Source organism: Falco rusticolus, chromosome 3, assembly GCF_015220075.1.
Source record: "Falco rusticolus isolate bFalRus1 chromosome 3, bFalRus1.pri, whole genome shotgun sequence".
Lineage (NCBI taxonomy): Eukaryota > Metazoa > Chordata > Aves > Falconiformes > Falconidae > Falco > Falco rusticolus.
In genome coordinates, this window is record NC_051189.1 from 61200765 (window position 1) to 61226094 (window position 25330).

General features: G+C 40.0%; 1 protein-coding gene across 13 annotated transcripts in view; it reads right to left on the minus strand.

Moving 5' to 3' along the window:
* The window catches only part of PIEZO2 (piezo type mechanosensitive ion channel component 2), a 315013-nt gene that overhangs the window by 288300 nt on the left and 1383 nt on the right, over nucleotides 1-25330 (minus strand). The window lies entirely within an intron of this gene.

The window sequence follows — 25330 nt, forward strand, 5'->3', positions numbered from 1 at the left end:
TTATCCAATTAATTTGGAAGAGCTTTAAACTGAAAAACATGTTCCACTTTTACACTTTAAAGTGAACATTTCATTGCTTTTTTTTTTTTCCCCCCTCTTTCTTTTTAAACAGCTTTCATTGCATCATGCAGTATAAGGATTACAGTCACAGGCCCACAGAGAACTATGTAAACAGGTGGGAACGTGTTTGGAAAATTCACTAGACTACCTGCACCTGCAAATTATGCACTGAGAAGAAACAGATGGCAGTTCAGCTTTGCACTGCAGCCTCCTCCCCACCCCCGCCAAATATTCAGGTAATGTATTCATGTATGTTCAGTCTGTGTCTCCAAGTATACAGCTGAAATTAATAGGAAATTTTCTCTAAGACTGGAAAATATGTTTAAGTGCTCCAAACAAATATCAAATTCACATGGTGTTAAAATACGCATAGAAATATGAGATTTTTTTATTAAAGAAAAAATCATTAGTCTCAATGTAAATTCCCGTGGAGCTCCACAATGTGGGTTCTCACCTGCTTATCACAACTATGCTCCAAAATGCTGCAAAAAGCTTCTGCACTCTTTTGTCAAAGTATCTATCAAATATATTGTACATCACAGATTTGAGCTATTGTGATAAACCGATCCCGTGGAGTTTAAAAATACTAGGAAACATTATTACATTTCTAAACAAAATTATGAGGGCAGGCAATAATGTACCTTCATGGGCATGGTGCAGGACAGGGCTGAAACTAACATAAATTCCAGTTTAGCACTGCACTGGCTAAGGGTGTCTGCATTCAGGAGGTTTCAATTAAAGAGGAATTTAGGAAGCCTTAATGATAATTCTACTCTGTAGACATGATAGAAGAGACCAGCTCTTGTTTCAGAATGTAGTCTTACACACACACACGCAAAATAAATCTGGCTTTATAATGTTTTCCTCCAAATGCATCTACAATCTCCTTTTTTCTGTTTTCTTTCTTCTGTGAAATGTATGAGAATTGTATTAATGGAGTAAAGACTTACCTCCTGCATAGGTAACCAACCTCAGATCATCAACAAATACACTGGACAGAAATAATACTTAAAATATAGAAAAGGAAAAAAAAAATCCTTTCTGCTTATTCATTCTCCACCAAAGAAAACAAATCAGAGAAAAATATCATCAATACTGGAAATTCTCAGGATTATCATTATTATTAACATCAGTTAACATGATTTGTTAGCATTTCTTCTGCTTTAACACTCCTCACCAAAATACAGTGGACAGAGCCTTTCCACCACCAGGGAGTTGGCCTTCCAGTGTCCATATGCACACGGGACATCAGAAGGCTACCCAACTTTCCAAGCCAAACTCTGCTTTCTGCTCCTGAATGATAATCAATAAACTGAAGCCAGAGCCACACAGAATCAAAGCTTGGTGGTCAGCTGTTACCTCTGGCTCTTGATGGCTGGAAATGCTATGAAAAGGCACCACGCTCACCCAAGCAGAATGAAAGGGGGAACAAGTATTTTCACTCACTCTCTCGAACAGTCCTTGTGGTTGACTTTGAAGCAATCCCACAGTCCCCACAGAGAAACACATAAGCATGTACAGGACCCATCAATCCTTCATTGCAGGACAGAAACCCTGCCTGCTCTGCACAAAAGAGAAAGTTGGATGATGATTGCTCTCATCTATTTAACTGTTACTGTGTCAAGAACGGTTTTCTTTTCAGGTGGTTTTCCAAGGTAATTCATTCGTGCCATCTGTCAGCACCTTCTACTACTTTCAAATGGCAGGGCAAGCTGTTAGCACATCAGCGTGGGCAGATGTTGATGCCACCTTTGTTTTGGTTACCCCTGGAGGAAATGGGACCGTGCCAGGCACACAATGCAGCCGGTTAGCAGTGACAGCCAGTAAATAGCCTGCATAATGTAAGAGTCACATCTGACAGCTCTACCAGGTGATGCCTTGCTATTATTCAGCCACTCTGCAGCAATACATTTTACTGGTATTTTTATTGCCAGCATGATAATTTAAGCCTGGTGAAAAGCTCCTCTGGCCAAAAAAGAGGAGATGGGGTTGAGGGAAATTTAAGATGTTTAATCTGTTTAAACCAAGAGTTAAAATAATGTCTGTCCTCAATACTGGAAGAATTAATGAATAAAGCTCACATAGTAGGAATATCTTCTGATCAGCTCATTGGTTGGGAGAGGCAGCACAAGAAGAGAAGAGCAAATATATAGGAAAAAGGAAAAAAGAAAAGATTGTCAGCCTCTTTTGGATTCTACGCAAAATCTTACCAACAGCTATGAAGGGAAGAGAAAGAGACATAGAACAGTGTAGAACTCAGGTTTACGAAAACCAGACCCACATAACATGGTTCTTAACATTGTCTAGACAATTGCAGTAAGTCTTTGTGTCTATTTCGGCTTCACTAAAGTGGCTGATAATATATTATATGGGATATGAATCAAAAGAAGGATTAAAAGTCTAAAATGGAAGTGGCTAAAGAAGTGATCCGAGTAATGCTGGAAGTACTTTCCAGCTACAGAAAGGTCATTAGCAGAGTTCCACAAGGACAGATCTTGGCATGGGCCTTACTATTTTTTTTAGTTTACTTGGCAATTAAAATATGAGTGATAACGAAGCTTGCTAATAACACAGAGCTGGGAGGTACAGTCAATACGAAGAAAAAAAAACAGTCTCCCTGAAGAACTGCATGATCCTGAGGACTGAAAGAACAGGGATGGAATTGCATTTAGGAAAACAGAGTAAGAATGACCACATACTTAATACCAACAAAACAAGCTGATGTAAAAGTGGCTGCATGGCTATAAACAACAGTTTATAGCTCTAATAGCAGATAAAACCAATATGACAGAGCTATATTGCAAGGGAGTGTGTAGTGAAAGACAACTTCACTGGTACAGCAAATAGATATGCAATTATACCAGTCACTAGTAAAACCTCATCTAACAGGCATGCACAAGTTTCAGTTATTCTTCTTCAATCCAAAGTAAGGCATAGGATTAGCAAAAGACTTCAGGAACCGTAAAAGAGTTCAAATTGTTTGTCAAACAAAAGCCAGAGAAAATACCAGGTAACTGCAAACATGTAAGAGGCAGGAAAGTAAATCCAAGAGTGAATAGGGAACAAAAGCTATTTATGCTAAAGAAATTTTTTTTTGCACCACAATAAAAAAGGCACAGGTTGGCTATGAAGGAATTTTCATTGACAGTTAACAGGGGTTTATGTGATGGAAGGCCTGGAAAAACATTCCCAAGGAACTTGAGAGAAGGGCAAACAAAAGTCTGGTTTTAAAATGAAGTTTGATATGTTTCCGTGGGGACCATATGTTGCCTCAGTCTGTGCTAGCAGAACACATTTATGAATCAGATGGTCCCTAAAAAAACAGCTTTAAGCCTGGTCTAGTTCAAACATACCTATGAATGCACAAAGATGGGCTATCACAAAGTACATCTTAAATGCAGTGCTGATATGCAAGCTAAGAAAACAACAGATGACGGACTTTAGGGAACACATGTATGTAGCTGAAGGAGAGAAAAAGAGTTTTCGTTTTCTTTTTTCCTTTTTTGGCAATAGGATGGGCTGATGTTATACCACAGAAAGAGTCTAAGTGAGCCAGGTTATCATGGCTCTGTTTATAGTACCCTTGTTTACAGTAGTAGTTCCTGGCACTTCATGCATTTTTCATAGCTGTTCTTGTTAATATATACTGTATTCCTTGGAGTGCCAACAAAAAGGGCACTTAGTTGTTACCAGCATTTTGCGACGTTATTTTAATAACAAAACAAGTAGCAAGAACAGCACCTTCTAAAAGTCTTACACAACTACAACGTACTTGTGGTAAAAAAAACTTGACAACAGCATCCCAAAAGAACAAATGTAAATACAACTTTCAGTGCCTAGTCCCTGAGCCACTGATAACCATAAAGGTTTTTTAAAGCATATTTCCTTACTTGTGCACACAAACATATGAGCAGTTGGATGCACATCCATTAAAACATGTTAACACCATGTTTCTATAAGCAAAACCAGTTGTTGTACACAAATGCTGATCCGCATGCATAATTTGGTATCTGGCCTAAAAATTACTGGTTTTCATGTAAAAAACTGATAATTTCAGAATCAAGAATCCAAAATTTGAAGCAGCAGTGAAGAAGGCACCCTGACCCTACAGACAGTTTATTATGAGGCACTCTTAACAAGCAAATCTGAAGATGCATTACTCCACTTACATAAATCCTTCCCTTTCAAAGCCTTGTTCCTTCTTCCTGCCAAATCAATAAATGGCCTCTGCCCCACTTAGTGACTCGCCCCATGCACTCACTTTCATGTTCTCCCTCCCAACTTCAGTATAAAATTACCTTTTCCTCCACATGCATCTGGTCCCTGACTATACACTTTTTCATATCATCATGAAGGGCAAAATTCTTCCTTCCTTTCACAGGCTGCAGCCCCCTCCACCAGAAAAATAGAACAACAGCTAGTAAATCTACTGTCAGATACCCTTGATGAAATCAGGATGCATAAGATACACAATTTTTTTAGTACTTTCTAAAAATTAAGGGGATTCCTTTTTCACTGCTCAGCTATGTTTGGCTTAAATGTAAATTCAGCTTGAGGTTTTGCATATATCAAATCAAAGAAACATGTTTACAGAAAACCATTCTAATCAGCTTATGCTAGCGTTCAAAGCCCTTCTAAGAGAACAGCTACAAAGACAGCAGGGGAAAAAAAAAAAGCGAACAACAATTTCTAGCAAATACTTAGCTTCCCAGTAGAGACAAGGCTAAGGAGTCCCAAGAGCATTGCAGCCATAGTTGCAATGGTTTATCTCATTTCAGTACTTCACAACTGTCCCCATCAACATGTTCCCTTTTTCAAAAACAGCAACATGCAAGACTCTCAAAACAAGTGAGTGCTTCAAAAATTCTGCAGGTATTCTCCCTCCCTGAGATCACAGAAATAAATCCACCTTCCAGTTTTGCCTTAAAATGTTCATATTTTAAAAAAACTAGAAGTAAGAAGCTAAAGTTACTATTTTGAAATATTAAAGAATCCTTATAATAAAGCATATGGAAAGTGAAACAGAAGACCCAAGAAACAAGCAAGATTTCTCTCTCTGAACAAAAAAAAAGTAAATGCCAATAAACTAATTTCAGATTTTAAAAAAATCTTTTAAGAATCAAAGTTTTAGGCACGTACACCATTTTATTAAATTTAAATTGATCCAGCTATATAGTATGAAACACAGAATGAATGTGCATGTATGAATCCTTTTAGCTGGTGTATGACAGCACCACTTAATTATTTTTACATGCCCTGGAAGAAGAAACTTAAAGACCTAATTGCTGCACTAGTACAATAAGGTCATAACCCAGTGAGACATATGATGACTAAAATAATGTTCCCAAGGAAAACCAGATTTCCTGAAAAATACAAGAATGCAATTAATTTATAAAGAGTATCTCTATGTGGTCATGACATTGTTTTTCTTTTAAAAGTTGTTACAAAGCATAAGAAAGAACATATTTCTCCTAAAGCAAAAAATAAAATGCAATTCAGAGATGCAAGACAGAAGACTTTTCCCTGGGCAAGCAAACCACCAAACACCATTACTGGCTGACTGGGGTTGATAAGACTGACCACGATTTTAACAAGCCAGAGAGCCACTGACTCATAAAATGAGAATGTATTTGACACTGGCTGACTGCCTGGTTCAGAGCTTGCTGCACCCAGCAACCTTGGGTTCACTGTGAAATACAGTTTAGACAGAAGAACAGATCACCACTGCCCTAAGCAGCAAACCACGACAACTCAAACAGCTGCCATATGAGAGTGATGACAGGAACAGGGAGGCAGTGGAGCCAGGATCTCTCTCCACTGAGGATGCAGCAGGGAATGTCATGCCTGTGGCATCCAGCACAGCCTCAGGACTGGCAGGATGGCAGCCTCTCTGAGCCACACACCAGCAGCCCCAAGGACACCAGGGCTTGGGCTGGAGAGCCAGGGGAGGCTCTTCGTACCAGGACAGCAAGCCCCCATCTTTGCTGAACTGATGGCCATGCACGTCATCTCCACAAGTACTCAGCCCCGGACACCAAGACCCTACACCTGCAGAGGGACCACCATCCTTGCTGCTGACAGCCCCCCAGTCCACAGCTACCCCACTGCATGCAAAAAAAGACTAAGGGACCACATGCAGCCCAACATGGGAAGGACAAGGCGGTCCTAGTCAGGCAGTTGCTTCACTTCACTTTTTAAAGTAATCCCTTCCATAGCAACTCACACCACTACTTTGATCAAATTTTGAGAAGCCAGTCCTAGAGTGTCATAGCCATTACTTCATTCTCTACTGTTCATCATGGAGACATCGCGTACCAAGGTGGGATGAGAAGGAAGGATGCCAGCAAGAATGCAGAGCACTAAGCATCCCAGAGACCTCCATGGACCACAGAGCCCAAAGAAGGACACATGATGGAGAGGAGCGCAGGAAGAGGGAAGGAAGCCATATTTAGGAATAACTTTTAGGATGAAACAAAAAATGCACTAGCACAGTACACACCTTTTTCTGTTTGTTGGGTTGGTTTGGGGGTTTGGGGGTTTTTTTGTTGTTGTTTTTTGTTTGGGGTTTGTTGTTTTGTTTTGTTTTGTTTTAAATACAAGTCAGAAACACTGATTCCCAAAGTAGTTGTATTTGTACCTCAATGAAGTTTCAATAAGTAAGCATATTTACCACTGATCCTTCCACAATTTCAGTCATCTCTGGGAAAAGTACATTACTCTGAACTGCACTAGAGGCTGACAGATCATTATCTCCGCAGTAACGCCATTCACCCCCTGAAATCAAAAAACAAGCCCAAAATACCAAATTCCATCCTCAACAATTTCTGGATTCATACACTTCCCCTCTCTGTCCTTTCAGCACCATCTCACATTTGTCACTTTTATTGTCTCTTCTTGGGTGCCTGGTCATCTCCTCAAATTGAGGCTCTTTGAAACACAGCAAGTCTAACCTTTGTCTCTCCTCTGGATTTCCTTTTGTTTTCACTCCCTCTTAGTTTGGATGCAATCTTGAGTCTCCATTTCTGCATCCCTTCCACTACATTCAGTCTTTTATGGAACCCCTATCACTTCCCTCCCTGTCATTTCCAGGATTCATGCATTCTTGCTCGCCACCATGACTAATATACTTTCTACGGACAGTGTTATTTGCTGTTTTTATAATTCGTCTCCCAGCTGGCCTAGTTGGCAGCTGTCTTCATCTTCCTAGCCTGCTTCCAAACATCATTCATCTCTTTGAACTCATCTACTCGTTTTCTCATTTCTCAAAAATCAGCCAGTGATTTCTTCATTCTTTTTAAACACCTCCTACCCTATCTCTCACTCTACTAACATCTTCCTTATTCTCATTCTCTCTACTCTCACCTTTCATACTCCGTTTGCTGCCTTTCCTGTTCTTTGCTTAACTGCCCTTATCAGCTTGCCTTCAAACACTTCATAAAATGGGCTTAAAATACTCTGAAACACAATACCATTACAATCACATTATTATATAATTATCTTCCTCACTGACGATTGTCTCCTGTCACATTCAGCAGGTCAGTAAATTGCACTCCATTTGTATTTCTTCAAATATAACTCGATTTGCTTCTAAAGAAGGTGCCTGTTTTTATGGAGTCACATCAATACAACCCCTATAACCCACGGCTCACTCTTTCAGGAAAATGGCAAGCTCAGAAACAGACCAGCTCCCACAGGAGGACATGTGGCTTCTAAAGGGGAAAGGCAAAACACCAACAAAGCTATACCTTCAGACAAATATTTGAAGTCTGTCCAAAACAACAGTCATACATCTTGGTTTATCTTGGTACCTTGATCCATCTCAGTTCTTCACAAGAGCCTTATGCAGAAAAAATGTTACACATACATAAATATGATTAACTTCTGTATACATTAGTAACAAGAAAAACCATGCCTAATACTTATCTAAGCACTGGACACTTTACATGTTTATCAACATGTACAGTAACATCCACCACAGAAAACTGGCTATGCGGCAGTAGGCACTTGTCCTGCTCAGTCAATCTCTTCAGGCAAAGTCAAATAACTATGTTTCCTCATTGTTGTGAAAATGATTAAGTTTTGTAACAAACAGAAAGATCAGCCAGTGCACAATAACACTAGGAAAATAGAAAATATCTGTATCCCTATTCAACTGAACAAAATAACCCAGTGTTTTACTATGGACTAAGGAAACCGTTTAGCTGAAAGTCTGATTTCACCCACCAGGTACTTTAAATGTACCTTCAGATGCCTCGTGTATGTTCACTTACCCTCTGGTTATGCAAAAAACAAATCCATTGCCACCACTAGACCTGAATTTTTAATATTCTGCTGTCTCACTCTTGTTTCAGACACAGGATTTCCACACCCTTACTCTCTAAATTTAGCCACCTGGGAGGATAAATCAGGGTAATCCACTTCTACCTACCAATTCTAGTACTGTAGCAAAAAATTATTTATACCTCTGCTATGGATTTATAGCATTAACCACAAAAGGAAATACGATCACTTTGTGTATTAAAACTAGGTACATCTACACTCTCACATTTTTGAAAGCCCATTTACTTCACTGCACGTTAAGGAATTCAGTAATGCTATGAAGACAACACACAGAATACACAGAAGACACTATGAAGACAATGCACAGAAGATGTAACTGGACTTGCCTCTGCAATGTTTTGTTCTTGTTAAGAGAAACAGCTCAATTGTCATTCCCAGCCAATAAACCAGGACATTTACCTGGTGACGTGTCCACAAGTACTGTAAGAAAAACCCTTTCTGAAATATCTTGACAAAATCATTCACAAGTTGCTAAGAGAGAGATCTTCAAAAAGAAACATGCTCTTCTCTGTGCATTAATTCGCATGCACATTTTTAGCAGACACTGGAAGACTGGGCAGATACTGCGCCTGCTGACACTGAGCATCGGTGAAAGATGAAGCAGGCATCTGACCAAGCACATGGTTATTTTCTGCATGTGCTATGCTGTCTTTGACCCTCAACCCAGTGGATGTTTTCAACAGTGCCAGTCATGTCCTGAACCACGTAAATTGCCTTCACAGCCTTCCAGACTTAACCACAGCAAATTTATCTCTCACATCACTGTGAACATATTCATTCCCTTTACAATTTTTATTAGTTTGTTTCATCTCAAGGTAGCCAACTCTCTCTTTCACAGGGACTTTGGATTTGCTAATACATCCATCACAGAGAACCTTTGAATGTTAAAACCTTCCATTTCTATGTCCTAGAAGCCAGCAAAAAACATAATGCATATCATAGTACCTAGTCTTAGTCATGTGCCTTGCAGGTATCTGTGAATAGCACACCTTAATTAAATTGTTAATGTTCTACCATACTTCATACTAACACCTAATTCATACAGTTACATCTTCTCAGATTATTTTTCCATTGGTCATAACCCAATTTCAGATTTGCCAGGATACACTGAGAATAACTACTTTCAAGTTACTAGAACTCCATCCATACCTAAAAAACACATTTGGGGCTAGGTATGACTTCTTCCCCTACCTGTTACATAACAGCAAAGGATCCTGATTTCTCTAAACAGAAGCATCATTTAAATTATTAGAATATAATTGTTTGATATTACCACTGTCAGTAAATCTGACTCAAATAAATCAGTCCTATTGCATCTTTGCTATAATTTTTAAATTATAAGACAGTTCAGGTAGCACTACCCATTCTATATTTGACTAATGTTATTTCCAAAAAAAGACGACAGATGGATACTGTGGGATGCTGACCACTCAAAACTCACAAGAAATCAATGCAAGATATAAAGATTCAAATACTACAAGGTCAAGGCCATTTGTATCAGAGACAGTGTGGCCAGCAGGACAAGGGAAGGGATCGTCCCCCATACTCGATGCTGGTGAGGCCGCCACACGAATACTCCAGCACTGAGGTGCTGGAGTGTGTCCAGAGAAGGGCAATGAAGCTCATGAAGGGTCTAGAGAACAAGTCTTACAAAGAGCAGCTACAGGAACTGGGGTTTTTAAGCCTGGAGAAAAGGAGGCTCGGGGGGACCTTATCACTCTCTACAACTACCTGAAAGGAGGCTGTAGGCAGGTGGGCGTCAGTCTCTTCTACCAAATAAGTGATAGGACAAGAAGAAACAGCCTCAAGTTGCACCAGAGCAGGTTTAGATTGGATATTAGGCAACATTTACTCACTGAAAGGGTTGTCAAGCTTTGGAACAGGCTGCCCAGCGAGGGGGTGGAGTCACCATCCCTGGAGGTATTTACAAGATGTGTGTATAGATGTGGCACTTAGGCACGTGGTTTAGCGGTGGACTTGGTAGTGCTAGGTTAATGGCTGGACTCTATGCTCTTAAAAGTCTGTTCTAGCCTAAACCTCTACCTTATTAGCAGTTGTAGGAAAATTACTTTGGGGGAGGAAATTAGAGAAAACTGAGACCTAATAGAAACACAGTAGTACAGAAAGCTTTTTAGGGTAAAATACAGCTATCGCTTTCGGGGTGGTTGGAATCTGCCTTACCACGGCTCCCTGAGCAAGGCACCCTGCCACCTCGGCACCTGCTGACAGGAGTAAGGGAGGGGGGAGCGGAGCGGGGACCCCGCGGCCGGGCTCTGCTGTGCTCCCCGCAGGGGGAACTTGGCGGCACCACACAGCTGATAAGCTGCATAGCGGTTGTCAAAGGAAGAATATATGAGATGTCCACTGCTCAGCCAACAATTGTGGCAAAATTACTTTCCTCAGATGAAATAATCTCATTGTAATACCAACACACACCTCCACCCCAAAGTTACCACCTCCAAGGTACTACTGCATCTCACTGGGTATGTGATACCAATCAGTAACAAGAAACAGGAACAGCTAAAAAAAATTAAAAAGAAGAAGGAAAAAATGGCTAGCAGCAGAGGCTACTCTGCCAGCCTAAGGAATCTTGTGAGGAGAGACAATGATGTTGCAGTTTGTGGCAGTGGTTCTTGAAGTACAATGCTTTTTACTGGGATTTTGATGAAAAGCAACATGAAACAAACAACTTCACTCCAATGTGTTAACAACAGCTCTGCGAACAGCACTGGTACTACCTTCTCCTGTAGTTTTGATTAACCACTGCATAAAAGACACTTTCCTTCTCTTGTGCCCAAGGCTGCATTCCGAGTGTCTTTTTCTCTGCTCTTTGTGCATACCCATGACATCATTAATTTTTGACATAATTTGTGGTCTTACACTAACCACAGACACTACTGCTGACTTTGAGGCTGAATCTCAGTTATTTCTTATTTTAAGTATAAGCAACAATCTAATTAGGTACACACATACCTCAGGAATGAAGGGAATTACAAGCTTATGATTAATTATCTCACGTTACAAAACACAGCAACAGCAGTTTCTTTTTAATTTTGTTTTACATCTTCCTCTGATTTAATCAGGTTTGTTAAGATGATATGGTGTGTTACATGTTACCTAATTCATGGAATAAAGACGCTGGCCTTTCTGAGTAACCTTCTGGCACTAGCAGCACTTCTTGGACATTGCCTAGGGAATCATTACTTTTTCAAAAAAAAAAAAAAAAAAAAAGATTGTATGATGCATTAAAGAATCTGCCAACCTGGAAGGTGATGTTTTAAAATCAATTAAGCAACCAATGTGCACCAATCCTAACAACCAACATCAACATGTCAAAGAATAAAACGATTTATTCTAGAAAAAAATGGCACTAACAGAATGAATTACCTGAACACATTTTAAATGCATCACCTCAAGAAGGAAATGAAAAAAAAAAAAAAAAAGGTGTTACATGGGAAAATAGCATATGTTTACTTTGATTCACCTTATTACCTTTAGTAGTGACACAGTTTTGCAAAATTCTGTTCTGCAGCATGCTACTTCTCTTCACCTATGCAAGATCTTACTCACCCCTTATGCACAGACGTGGGATGCAAACAGGAAACTTGTCAGGTCTGATCTGCAAAAAGGATGGGTACCCCCAGGCAAGTATGATTCAGTAAATTACATGGAGTCTGGCAATTCTGAAAGTCAGGCACATCATCTTTAGCTTTTTCTACTCCCACATGCTAGGAGAGGTACACACCCTAGTTGCTAGAATATCAGAAATATCTGAACATTTTAGTTATACAATCTTTATGAAACTCTAAAGCTAAAATTACCAATAGTTCTGGACCACTTTTTAAAGCACACATTATCTTGATATTTCCCTGTACATATCAATACCCTTTTTAAATGTTTTATATTTAGAAAAGGCGGTCTCACAATAAAACACATTTGAGCAACAGATGACACAGGTTGCCAAATTAGGCAGCCAAATGAAAAGAATAATTAAGTGTGATGCTTCTGCAATGATATGCTCAGATGACATTTTATTTGTATGCATTCAGTACATATTTTATTTGTAGTGTAGCATGGGGGGTGGTATTAATATTTCAAAGAAGGGAAGGAGCAACAGATGCAGACAGTGCAAAAAGCCAGTGCTAAGCTGCAGGAAGACATGAGGACATTCCCCACAATTCTGACAGTTAACAGCATTAGTAGCCCTCAGAAAAGTCATCTAGGTGGCTACAAGTATACTACATCAGTTACCATTTTTCATGTTGAAATCAGCTGTTCCCTAAGAACAGGCATGTACAGAACAGTAGAAAAAACAGTAGTCATGTGTAACTTCCGATATCAGTAACTTGCCTTTTACCAAATGAAGGCTAGCTACGCTACACGCAATGAGCGGTTCAACTTTTTATATGGTTAAACTGCAACATATCCCATGCTGCTTGTAGAATGAAAGAGGTTGAGGAACAGAATTTCCAATATACAGCAGGTTGACCTTCTAAATGCAGCACTGTTAACTAAACACTACAGTCAAATGAGTACATAAACCTTGTAGTTTTCAGGCAAAAATTTGGAAACAATTCATTCTGCTGGATCTATAAAACCCACTACAACAGATTCTGTGAATGACTAGCACCAAGTGTTTCATATATCCAAAATACAAGCCAGCTTTTCAAAACTTGTTTCAAAATAGCCATCCAGCAGTAAAGTAACTACTGCTAAAAGTAATTTGTCAATACTACATAAGATGGAGATCATCTAGGAGAAAAGAACGCAATACAGAAACATGCAGGACTGATCTTTTTCCTGTGGTTTTAAAACAAATTAGCTGTCAGTGATTTGCAGAATAACAACAAATACTGATTAATTAAAAATATTCAAGTATGTGAACATGATTGCTGGGAAACTAATGCCAATAATTTACTGGCTAGTTGGCCTCTTAGAGGATGCCAGCATTGGACAGTTCTTGAAATGAAGAAGAAATGCTGTAGGTCTTGTATTAATTCATCATTCCATTCATTGCAAGCCAGTGACAAATGACTGTGCCAATGTTACAGAATAACGTTCATTAATAATCAGCACTTCCAGCTGAGAAACACAAGCTTAACCTTTTTGAGCCTTTTAGTGCATATTGTATGCGTTAAGACATGGCAAATCAGAACAAGCCCTACAGACACTGGCTGTGGTTAATTATTTTTTTTTTTTTAAACCAAGAATGGAAAATTGCACTCTCTGAGATTTAAGGTACCAATGAGTTTAGAGAAAGACTGAAGAAACAATTCCTCACCGCAGGATTTCCAAGACCCACTGCTATACAGTTTAGAACCAAAACCCAAAAGCTATAACCAGGACATTTTGAAGAAAATATATCTTTCATGTGAGGAGAGAGAGTGTAGGACTTACTGTAAAGACTAGATACTTTGGTCCTTAAATCAAAAAGAGACAGAAGAACTCCTGTAAGTTCTGTCTGGGTACCAATGCTGACTGTTCAGATATAATATCCAACATGAATTCCAACATAAATTTATTTTTATTCGTGAACCTTTGATCACAGTACAGAAGTCATAGTGTTTCATTCTTTTTCTTTTTTTAAGGAATAATAAAAATTGTCAACATCTACCTTCTCTTTCTCACACTCAAGGTGAAAGAGTTTTTGATCAGATCTCCCTTGTAACGTTCAATGTAAGCTTCTGGGCTGTACAAACAGGAGCATACCCAATGGAAGTGGTTATTCCCCTTCACTCAGCCTTCATTAAACCACATCTAGAGCACCATGTGCAATCCTGGCGCCCCTCAGGACAAGAAATACGTTGATAAACTTTAACAGCTCGAAGGGAGGGCAGTCAGGACTGGAGCTTAAAGCCCCATGAGGAGAGGTTGCAGAACCAGGGCTCCTTCAGTCCTGAGACCAGACACCTCCAGGGGCACCCCACAGTAGCCCTCCAACACCTTAAGGGCAAGTTACACAAAAGACAGAGCCCGGCTCTTTACAGATGTGTATACTGAGAGACAATGGCCACAAACTGAAGTCAGAAAGATATAAGAGGGGAAAGTAAAAAAAAAAAAAAAAAAAAAAAAAAAAAAAAAAAACCACACAAAAAAAAAACCCCACCCCACCAAACAATCACTGTGAGGCTAACTGGAAGAGGTTGTAGACCTCCATTCTCAGAGACTTTCAAAACACAACAGGAACACCCTGAGCAGTCACATTTAAATTCAGTACTGCATTGAGCGGGAGACTGGAGAAGAGACCTCCCGAGCTGCCTTCCAGCCTGAGATGCTCTAAAGAGGGAAACACAGAGACAGACCAGAGCCCATCCTGTAATCACCCCAGAAACCTTGCAGGTGAGCCGCCAACCTCAACTGCTTCAAATGAATGTGTGAGAAACCCAAACTGAATAACTATGGAACTACTTGTCCCACAGGAGAACATTATTCTTTCTTCTCAGAACAGATGCTAGTTTCAGTGACTTGGCAATCTCATCCTTTTTGGTTTGTGTGTGTGTGTTTGTGGGATTTTTAACTGCTACATTCTTATTTCAGTGTATTCCAACAACGACTAACATGCATTAATTATGCAGGCAGGATACTCTGGTAATGAGACTTTCTTGTTCTTTCCAGTTTGCAATATTGTGTAGTGTTGGAACAATTATACTACTTTTCCATTTCAAAGGCAACAGGAATTCTCCCAAACACAGTTACAGTAAATACGGGAAGGAAATAACCTGATAGCCACCTTCTGCAGTTCTAGCAGTTCCAGCTGCTTCATCCTCCAGGGTACACTAATGACCATTTGGGTCCTTCTGCCATTTCCTTACTATTGCCAACATAGCTCACAGCTGAGCAGCCAAGCTGTAGGGAGCAAGGCTTGTGTACTGCCTGCCTCTTTTCTGCATTTTAATCTGGACCTCTCAACAGCAAGGGATCAACGGAAGTGATTAGGCCACCCCCCACTTCCAGACCCTCAAAATGGCAGAGTGGGGTTGCCAAACACCCCTCAGTATGTCTGCACGCTATGATAAAAACGTAGATCTCAGGAGAGGCTTACTGAGGCTGCCAAAAGTTGACAGTGGCTTCTTTCACATACGGTTACTGTTTCTTAAAGCAATTTTTGCTTAAAATCACAGTGGTACAATAAACCGCAAGGATCTTTTTAACGATACATAAAAAGAGTATGCTTACTTCTGCTTTCAGCAAATTAACAAGGAATGTATTTGTAGAGGTCTTCAAGCAACTGTCGTGCTGTATTGCAGATGACGATGAAAAGCTGTGAGAAACAGGTTTTGATGTTTATGTACACTAATGGGCATGATGATTGAGCTTGTTGACTCAGTTCAATAAGAACAAATGTCTGACAGGTTAAACACTACAGAAGGGTATTTTAAGACACATATCAATAAACTTGTATATATTCACGGTATTTCTTATTTGCCTCAGAGTATACACATAGACAGTGTGTTTCAAGATCAAACAAATCAAAAGATTAGAACTTGGGGAGGAAAGTTGTATTGGGTCGAGGAAGTGTATAACAGGGTCAATTTTCTCAGACTTCTTTCACGAGAAAAGCATCACTTGCAGACCAGTGATGGAAAATAAACGTCACTGACCACTAATCCTTCTAAACATTACAGGGGCCATCGTTAAGAGCAACCAGCCACTAAACAAGGAGATTAAGTCAATTATTGGATTTATTTTGAAAGGAGGCGGGGGTACACTTAAGGCTTGTGTGGTACAGAATAAATACAGCTTGTGTGGCTGACTAAGTTTTCCTCCCCCATTGTTTTCTGTGCTGCATCTTTGGGAATATAAAAGTTGTTTCATCTGACATTAGTGAAACAGTGAAGCTCTGAGCTAAGCTGTACGACCTGCCATGCTAACAAGCACAGCAGTAGGCTCAGGTAAGGAAGACCTCCAAACTACACCCCATGGAAATGACAGGCCCCTCCCAAGGAACAAGAAGGGAAATGCATTTTTCAAGTAATATGGACACATACATTGTTGCCCAACAAAGATAAAAGGTCCTGATCCATATGGTGAGAAAGGCATGAAAGCTTAGGAAAAGAAAGATGTGTCACATTAGGCAAGAAGGAGAAGCTCATTTATCATGGAAGTAAATCACAGAGTTTCCCTAATCAGCAATTGTATTGAAAAATGGTCAATAAAATATCTTTAAAACCATAGGAGGGGTTTTTGTTCAGTTCTTTTAGAAGAGACCTGATCCGACTTCAGAAGAAAAGAACTAACAAGGTCAGAGAAAATGGGACATCAAAGTCTATATAACAAGAAACATAGTGAAAAGCCTGAACTATGAGATTAAGGTCTTTTCAATTTAAACATATTTTCACAAACACACCAACAGACACGGTAATGCATTGGGGTGGGGGTGTGCTCAATTATACATTGCAATGATGAAAGAAAGTGCTGAACTTGATTATCTTTACCAGAAGCTTTGTTTCTAAGAAAACAGCAATGACATTTTATCCAAAGTGGGTTTTCAAAAGAAAAAGCTGGTTACAGACTTCCTTTCAATTTAGATAAAATAATCTAGGGAAGTGGTATTTATTATTTACATAGCAGATACACATGTGTAGCGTTTAGCTAACAAATAAGCGAGATAGTTCATACTTCATAGATCTTTGTTCTCTAAATTAAACAGTTATTTGACATGTTAAATGTCTAAAGAAGAAAGAAGGAAAAGAAAGAGTGAAAAACTTAATACAGCTTCTCTGGTTGGTGGCACACTTACCACAACAGAATTTCTTTGACCGACAGCACTACAACCTGAACAAAACAATTTTATAATCTAGCATTTAGAAAAGGTATAAATATTTCTCTACGATTTGTTACCCAGAAGCATAAAATTATTGCCAACAAAGAAAATGTTGATGTTATCAATGACTCGTGCAAAAATGTAGAAAGTAATTATAATTACATGCTTGCAACTGAAAGCACGCTCCTTCTAAAAGATGCTCTGCAATACACGTGCCAGAAAGTCTGGTCTCTGACAAAGTTTCAAAAGGTTAAAACATACAGGTTCTTTTAGGCTGTTATCTTGTTGAGGTGGATATAAGTATGTATCTGTGTAAAAAAATGTAGCATTATTAAGGAATGCAATAGGACAGAACTTAAAAATCTTAAGCACTGAGTGAAGGACTAATGCATTTAGGAACTACATTACAGCTATGAATACTGTTTAACAATACTCTCATAGAAGTAGGCCAACAAAATGACAACATGAGCTAATATTTATTTATGGCAGTAAATTTTTTCTACATAAATCAGGATTTGTGGAGACAAATTTCCCTCGCTTGCCTTGGGTTTATGAATTAATTTATTCTCAGTGACCAGGAAACTGTTATTCTGAAAGATGTCGTAAAAAGCCACAAATATAACAAGGGAAGAAAACCAAAACACAAACAGTTGCAGCTACTATGAAAACGTTTTGCATGTTCCAGACATTTTCCAATATATAAGCATGTATTAAAATGAAATTCAGAGTAAGTGTCACTGTACTTGCTTGCTAGAGATTAACAGGTTATTTCCTAGACAAGTAAACATGCTGTAATCAGCATCACGTTTTACAGTTGGAGATTTGTCAGTTTGGAGAAAGGCTTATTTCAGCTTACAAGGTGGGGAGTACACTGGCTATCCAGTATGTTTCGCTGATCATTCCTTTCTGAGCCTTTCCAGTCTCAATCTGCTTTTTAAAAAAGCTAAAGGCTAAACATATCATTGCAACCTGGAATATACAACTAGCAAAAGTAATTCAATGTTCCTCAAATTACCCAGGAGCCGATTTATCTAATAGCATGTCTTTTACCAAAAAGCCATCAGTGTACAGTTTATTGAGTAGTATTAGTGTGACTAGGGAAAAGACAGCACTTGTTTAGCACCTCTCTACCCACATAGAGTTTGCATATCCTTCAACACAGTGAGAATCCAGAACACACACCCTTATCTGTTAAGGAAATAATTTTCAGCCTCCCGTGCAACTCCTGAATAAGGGGCATAACTGACCCTCACTCTAATGCCACTTAAAATACTTTGGGTTTAAGTTATGGTTCTGTCAAGCAACATTAACAAATTAGTGGCTTGGAAACAGTAGACAGGGTATGTAATGTCTGCAGTCCCATGCTTTATAATATTTTGCCAAAAAGGGAGTGATTAGTACATCACTCACAAACACACACACTCACTTCTTTAAGTTTTACTTCACTTCCAAACGAGCTTCCAAACTGAAGGCTACACGAATGAGCTCAGAGAACTGCTACGCTGCACTCTCTAAGGATTCAAACTGTAAAAGTATAGCATACTAAAACTCTTCATTAATGGGGAAGGCAGATTTACATAATTCTCATTCCTTTCTCTTCAGAACTGGACAATTGATAGGAAACTCAGAGCTGTTAATTTCTACAGCTAATCTTAATGGTTGATTTTATGCCTTGCAAATGTTATTCTAAAGTGTTAGAGTAAACAGAATACTAGACTGTTGTTGATTTAAGTGATTATACATACTTTCTCCCATCCAAAGGATTATTTACTAAAGCAACAAACTGAAAATGAATTAAAGAGCACTCCTTTTTATTCATGGCATGGTTCACCCATGGAATTCATTGCTACAGGATATTATCAAAGCTAACACTGCAGCTCAGCATTACAGATATAAAAGGAATTACGATACAGAACAGCAACCTTAATGTGACATTCAGGTTTTCCAGCTGCCTACTGGAGACAGGAAATGGACAGGTGAGACTTTCAGGAGAAGAGGAGAAGTGCATTAATTCAACCACATCCTGAACGTAATGCATCAAAGGATATGCTCCTAACAAACGCACCAAAATAAAGTTAATATATAATTCAACCTGTGCACTTCTTTTTTTAATATTCAAAATCTTAAGCTGTTTTATCTCACAAAATAACCCCTAGCATACCAGTTTCTCTCAGTACAAGTCAGAGGACTCTGTCACTTGTATTCCTGCCAGCAACACCTGCACTTTTTCTGAAAACTGATCTGCATGCTGCCAGCTTCTGATCTGCTTAGCTTCAGAGATCTGTCAAGATGACAGCATGAAGACTTGTGATCACCACAAAAGTAATATTACAGAAAATTTTTACCCTAGGAAACAAACCTGGATTGATTTAGTTACTAGCATTGATCAATCTGCTGCAGCACAGAAAAAAAAAAAAACAACCAACCCCAAAAAACTTGCTATACAGCCTTTTACTAGCTTAACAAGTCATACTTACAGTATCTTTAGAACTGCCTGAAGATATTACAAAGTTTTGTACAATCTACTTGACTACACAGGTTTTTTCACTAATCCGCAATTGCTAACATCCGTCTTCACGACGAAAAGCAAACAGCCTGTTTAAGCTTAGAGTGCTGCCATCCAAAAGGAAAAAGTAGTTACTGGTGTTCAAGTGAAGGTTATCCTCAAAATAACATGCTTCAGCTTCGCAAGGGCTATCATTTCAACATCAAAAGGGAAAAAGAGATCTAGAAAAGAAAAGCCAAAGTGCAAACATCCAGCAGCTTCACATGCATGTGAACAAGATTTTACTGTTACAATTTTACTGTTATGAAAGAGTTCATCACTAGTCCCTCTCACATACAATCCATGTCATAATACTCCCTTCCAAGAGTCCTTTTACCCATGATTTCATAATATTCCCTTCCAAGAGCCCTTTTAGACATGACAGCCATTCTGAAGTTGGTCTGCTTTTGCCAGCATTTGCAACTCACTACTCCAACAGACATGCCGGTAAAGCTGCACCGTAAAATCTAGTTCTTCAGTGGTTAAAACTGTTGCACTCTGTCCCTCCACCCTTTTGTCTAACAGTTTTTGTTTCCCACATTTTGGGACTTTTGGCAAACTCCTTGAGATGAAAGAGCACTGTGGCTACACATGTATGGGTACAATAATGGTACCATTCTCTTCCTTGACCTCCCTCAGAAACATCCTCAGAAAAAAATGAATCATCTGATCCCAAAATATCTACAGTTCTGTCATCTCATGCTATGATTTTGACTGCTGTAATTAGAAAAAAAAACAAACAAACAAACACAAAGAAACCCAAACAAACAAACAAAAAAAACCCCAAACAACACACACACACAACCAAACAGGAGGATACGGCTCAGTGTTTTACTAGGAGACAGAGAGGAATTTCATGCATGACACGATTTGCAACTGATACCTGTGAGCTCCAGCACTACAAATAAAGGATTCAAATGCTTTCCAGTTCCTACAGTTATCAGGCAAGTTGTCCACTTTCTCCAAGTATCTCTCTCCAGTCAGCTGCCTCCCACGGATTTCTGTTCCCAAGTTCAATACTGTCTGTGGAACAAGTTACCTACCAGGCAAGCCCTAAGCCTTACAAATTTATAGGTTTTGGTTTTATCTCATCTTAACCATTAAGTGGATTCAGACCACTTAACAGAACAGTTAGGATAAGTAACTAGAGGTGGTAAGAACATAAGGAGAGACGTTTTATTCCCCCTTTTTTTGGCATGAATCTTTAAATAGTGTTTCCCAGCCTGCGTGCTAGGGGGAAGCAAAGGCAGTCAGCCTGAGATGGCTATTACAGCCGAGCACACGGTGCTTGCAGGCGACTGCTGCCTCCCTGCTCTCCCCGAAACACTTTTCTCTGGATCTTAATTGATCTAAGATGGAAGCCACAGAGACTGAAATTACATTTACTTTCTGTGAACAAGAAAATCTAACCCTGTGCCTACAAGCCTGGAAAACGCTGTTCCTGCAAGGCTGTATCTATTTCTCATTCTTGACATCTTTCACCTGCTCCCACTGAACTAGGCAAAACTTCCTTTAATCAAAGAAGGCAGATAAATTTCTAAACATTTGAAGAGGGGAAGAAAACCTAACAGCCATTTTAGGATCTCTTGTGCAAAGTGACATCCAAGTTAATTAATTTTTTTTTTCAGCACGCTACCCATTAAGGGGTTCCTAGACTTCTTGTTGCTGTGACTGACATTTCAAGAGTGTTCTGGGCTAACAACAGTTTTAAAATGTAACAGGAAGCCTATGTGAACCTCTCTCATGCTGTTCCATATAATTATTTTTTCCGTACATAATAATAAATACTCCCCAATGCCACCATAATAACAAAAAAACCCCACAACAGTTTGATCGTTCTTTCATTCTTTTCAGTAGCTGTGCAATTTCCAAGCATAATAAACAGCACTTTCACTATGCAAAGCTTATCTAAACTTCAAAAATATGTCAGAGTTTTTTAATATCCACATATCCACACATCTATACTGCCACATGAAAAGTCACTAAGCAAATTACCCTCTAGTCTGAAAGCTCCTGCATCGCTACTTGCTTTGTCATCACCCTGACATCACCTGCACAGACTGGCACACAAAAATCATTCAGTTGCCTCAAAACTGCAACACAGTGTCATATTGTACCATCATTTTTACGGATTTTAAGCAGCCACCTCCAATAAAATCAAGGATAAGCACCCCCAAAAAAAATGAATCCAAGCATGACATGGTTCGCTGCCTCCACAGACTTGTCTTAATATTACAGAATTGTCCAACTTCTATCTATAGAAAATGTGAATAGTACTAATTCAAAGCATCAAAACATACAGGGAGGAACTGGATTCTGAAATACTCTTTAAAACACATAATTTTAACAGCATGTTATTACCTGCTAAAGTAACCGTGCAGATACTTCCCCTCCAAAGTTTTCATCAGTATTTGTTAATTTGGGGATAAAAGTCAAAGAGCACCCAAGCATGCTGGAATCTACCTTTTCCTTCCAAGGCAGGACAAGGGCGTCTGTCCCGCTGAGGCACTTCCAACAATTCAATATACACATTTTTGAGAATATTGCGCATGCTTTAAAAAAAATTCTTTGCAAAACATCATTTATACCCTAAAGAGATGACCATTCTGATGAATCACGGCCACTGAAAGGAGAAATAAAAGCAATTCCCACTATTTAGCAGGAGTTCAAAGATCTGGCTTGAAGAAACAAGTGAAAACTTCCAACTAATATCCGAATTCTGTCACCTACAAAAACTCTGAAGTATTTTTTTACCTACCACCACTTACCAAACACTGATACCTGTGCTCCCCCCTCCTCAGCAAAACCCCAACTTTCTAGAAACTCCTACAATTCTTACTTTGTCTGGGTCAAATTTCAAGAGTTCAGAAAGCAAGTGTAACTTCTCGGAAGCACTTGGGCCAGGCAGCTAGCTCACCGAAGCAGATTTGCTGATAACATGCAATCCAACAGCATTAGTCAAAAACCAGAGAAAGCTGTCCTCTCTAAGCATTTTTCTTCCCAGCACCACATTTGAAAATAGTATTTTGCTTGAAAAAAAACTAATGAATTGTGTGGCAAGTAAAACAATTGGAAGCAGAATAATTAAAAATTGTTATCAAATGATGTGAAGTGCAACTTTGTGGTTCAAGCCTTTATAAACCAAAGAAAGCAATTAGCAAAGAGTTGTTCTGATGCCTTACTTCAGAGAGACAAATAACATTTTGCATGTTTCAAGTTCATTTGAATAACAAAAACCCGACAGGTTCATGCCAAGGCTCAAGCTTTAAAACACAAAAAGCCCACTTCCCACCATCAGTGCCAAAAGCTTCCTCCATTTTATTTTTTTTTTCAGCATTGTACTACTACGATACAGGAAAATATCACATTGCAGTAATCTCACTAAAATAAACCAAGCAACAGATCCAACTCTGTCTTATTACAGAACACAGTACTTTATTTGCAAGGAAGTTTCACATTACTGTGAGTTATCATTTAAGCTCTAGGTTCACATCAGACTGAACATAAGATTTTATCATGAAAATAACATGATGGTGGACTGACTTTGAAGGCATAAACCTAAAATCAGCTTTTCAATCTACAAAAAAGTCTTTCATTTTATACATATTAAATTTCCCATCTTCAGCAGACACTCGGGACACGTCATTCTTGAGCTTTAAATGGATCCATCTAGGCTTACCTGCACAAGATTACACTCTTCAGAGCTACAAATCTCATCCTAAAAAAAATCTTATACAGAATTGTGTTTTCTCACTTATTACTAATCAATGCTTGGAAAGTATTTCATACCAGCAAAGATAACTAGCACCAGAATTTAATTTTACTTACTTCTAAAATAAAGTATTTAAAGTATTAAGGATTTGAAGCATTAACCATTTTCCAAGTATTTAAGGAATGATCTTTCAGCTTTGCAGTTGTGTTATTTTTTAACGAGTATGCCACAGCTGCCATTGCCCTCCACACACCTCATCAGGGCTCTCCAACCTTGTTACGTTCTACTCTTAGAAACAGAAGAGCACATTATACCACGGTAAGAAACAACAGTAATCTAGCATTTTAAAATCATACATGCGCGGATTCTGAACCAAAAGAACAACTCTGTATTTACACTCTTTTGGCACTCTCAGGCACACTCACTGCCCAGCCACGGGTAGGAGACACAAGGCATCACTGCGCAGTGAGTCCTCAGGGCAGCTTTTCAGCTGTGGATGTAACCTCACCGTAAGTCATACAAAACCCCATCACTGATACATGAACTATACAACACCTTTTTCCAGAAGCCCACAGAACAATTCCTTGATGCTTTGGAAAGGAGGAGAGCATTGGTTGGGGACAACTCAGGTGCAAGATGCAAGAGAAGTGGAGAAGTGAAGCAGGCTGAACTAGGTTTCACCCTAATAAGCACTCTGCTAACAGGTTGTAAAGGGGAAAAGATTTGCAGGCACGGTAAATTAAGGTATGAGAAAAGCTGTTTGTCCATTTACTGATTCCTCTCTTATCCTCTCAGATCCAACTGAACAAGATCACTGGGTCCAAAACCAAAAGCTCTGCAGCGGGATTTGTTTCATACTCAGGATGACAAGTCCCTCCTTCAGGTTTTACATTTCAATTAATCTATAGATGAATAAGATTTACAAGCATAAACAATTCATGACAACATCAGTTCTCATCTGTCGAGGTATAACTGCAATGCGAAAGTATCCCTGCATTACTAAATACTGGGAATCGGGACAGCAAAACAATTTTATCTGAACTTGTTTTGATACAGAAAGAGTTTGGCAAGAACCAGAATAAGCACCTGACAGAACAATACCTCACTATTTTAATACCGCAGCTAGGTATTACGTTATTAGAGTAACATAAGAAAATTCCACCTGAACACAATTTATTTTTTCCAATCTTTCCTTCTTCCCACGTGTCTTTCCAGCAAATTCACCCTCATCCATAACCCACTTTCCCCCAGCTTAAAGAAAATACAGATGGGGCCCCAGAGGTTTTAAACAGGGGGTGCCCTATGCCCAACCCTGGCGCCGAGAAAGCCGCCTGATACCACCACCCCCGGGGCTGGCGGGCAGCCCCCCGCCCGCCCAGGCAGCGCACCCGGTCCCGCAGGGAGGGCCCCAAAGCGGACGGGGCCCCGCGCCCACGGGCCTGCGGCGCGGCGCCCTCCCCGGGCCCAGCGGTGGCCACCAAGCGCAGGGCTGGGCACCCGCGGGGAGCCCGCGGGCTTCGGCAAGGGCGGGAGGGGCGCGCAGGTGCTGGTGGCAGCCTGCAAAGCCGCCGCCATCTCGCCCTCGGTACAACCCCGCCGACGGCACCCGCCGCGTCGCCTCAAGCGAGACGACGGCGGAAAATCGTTTTCACTCCCGACCCGTGAAGGCAGGGGAGGCTGCACGCCGCCGGGCGCCAGGGCGCGACCCGGGTCCCGCACGCCTCTGGCGGGGCCGAGGACGGGGGCCGCGTCCTCGCTCCCGGAGGAGCGGCGGGGGGCAGCGGGGGGCAGCGGAGGGCACCTGGGGCGACAGCGCGGGGCACCTCCCGGGCGGCGCGGAGGGAGGGTGCTGAAGGGGAGCGGCGCTGGCCGCGGGGCTCGCCAAGGGCAAAGCCCCAGGAAGGCTGCA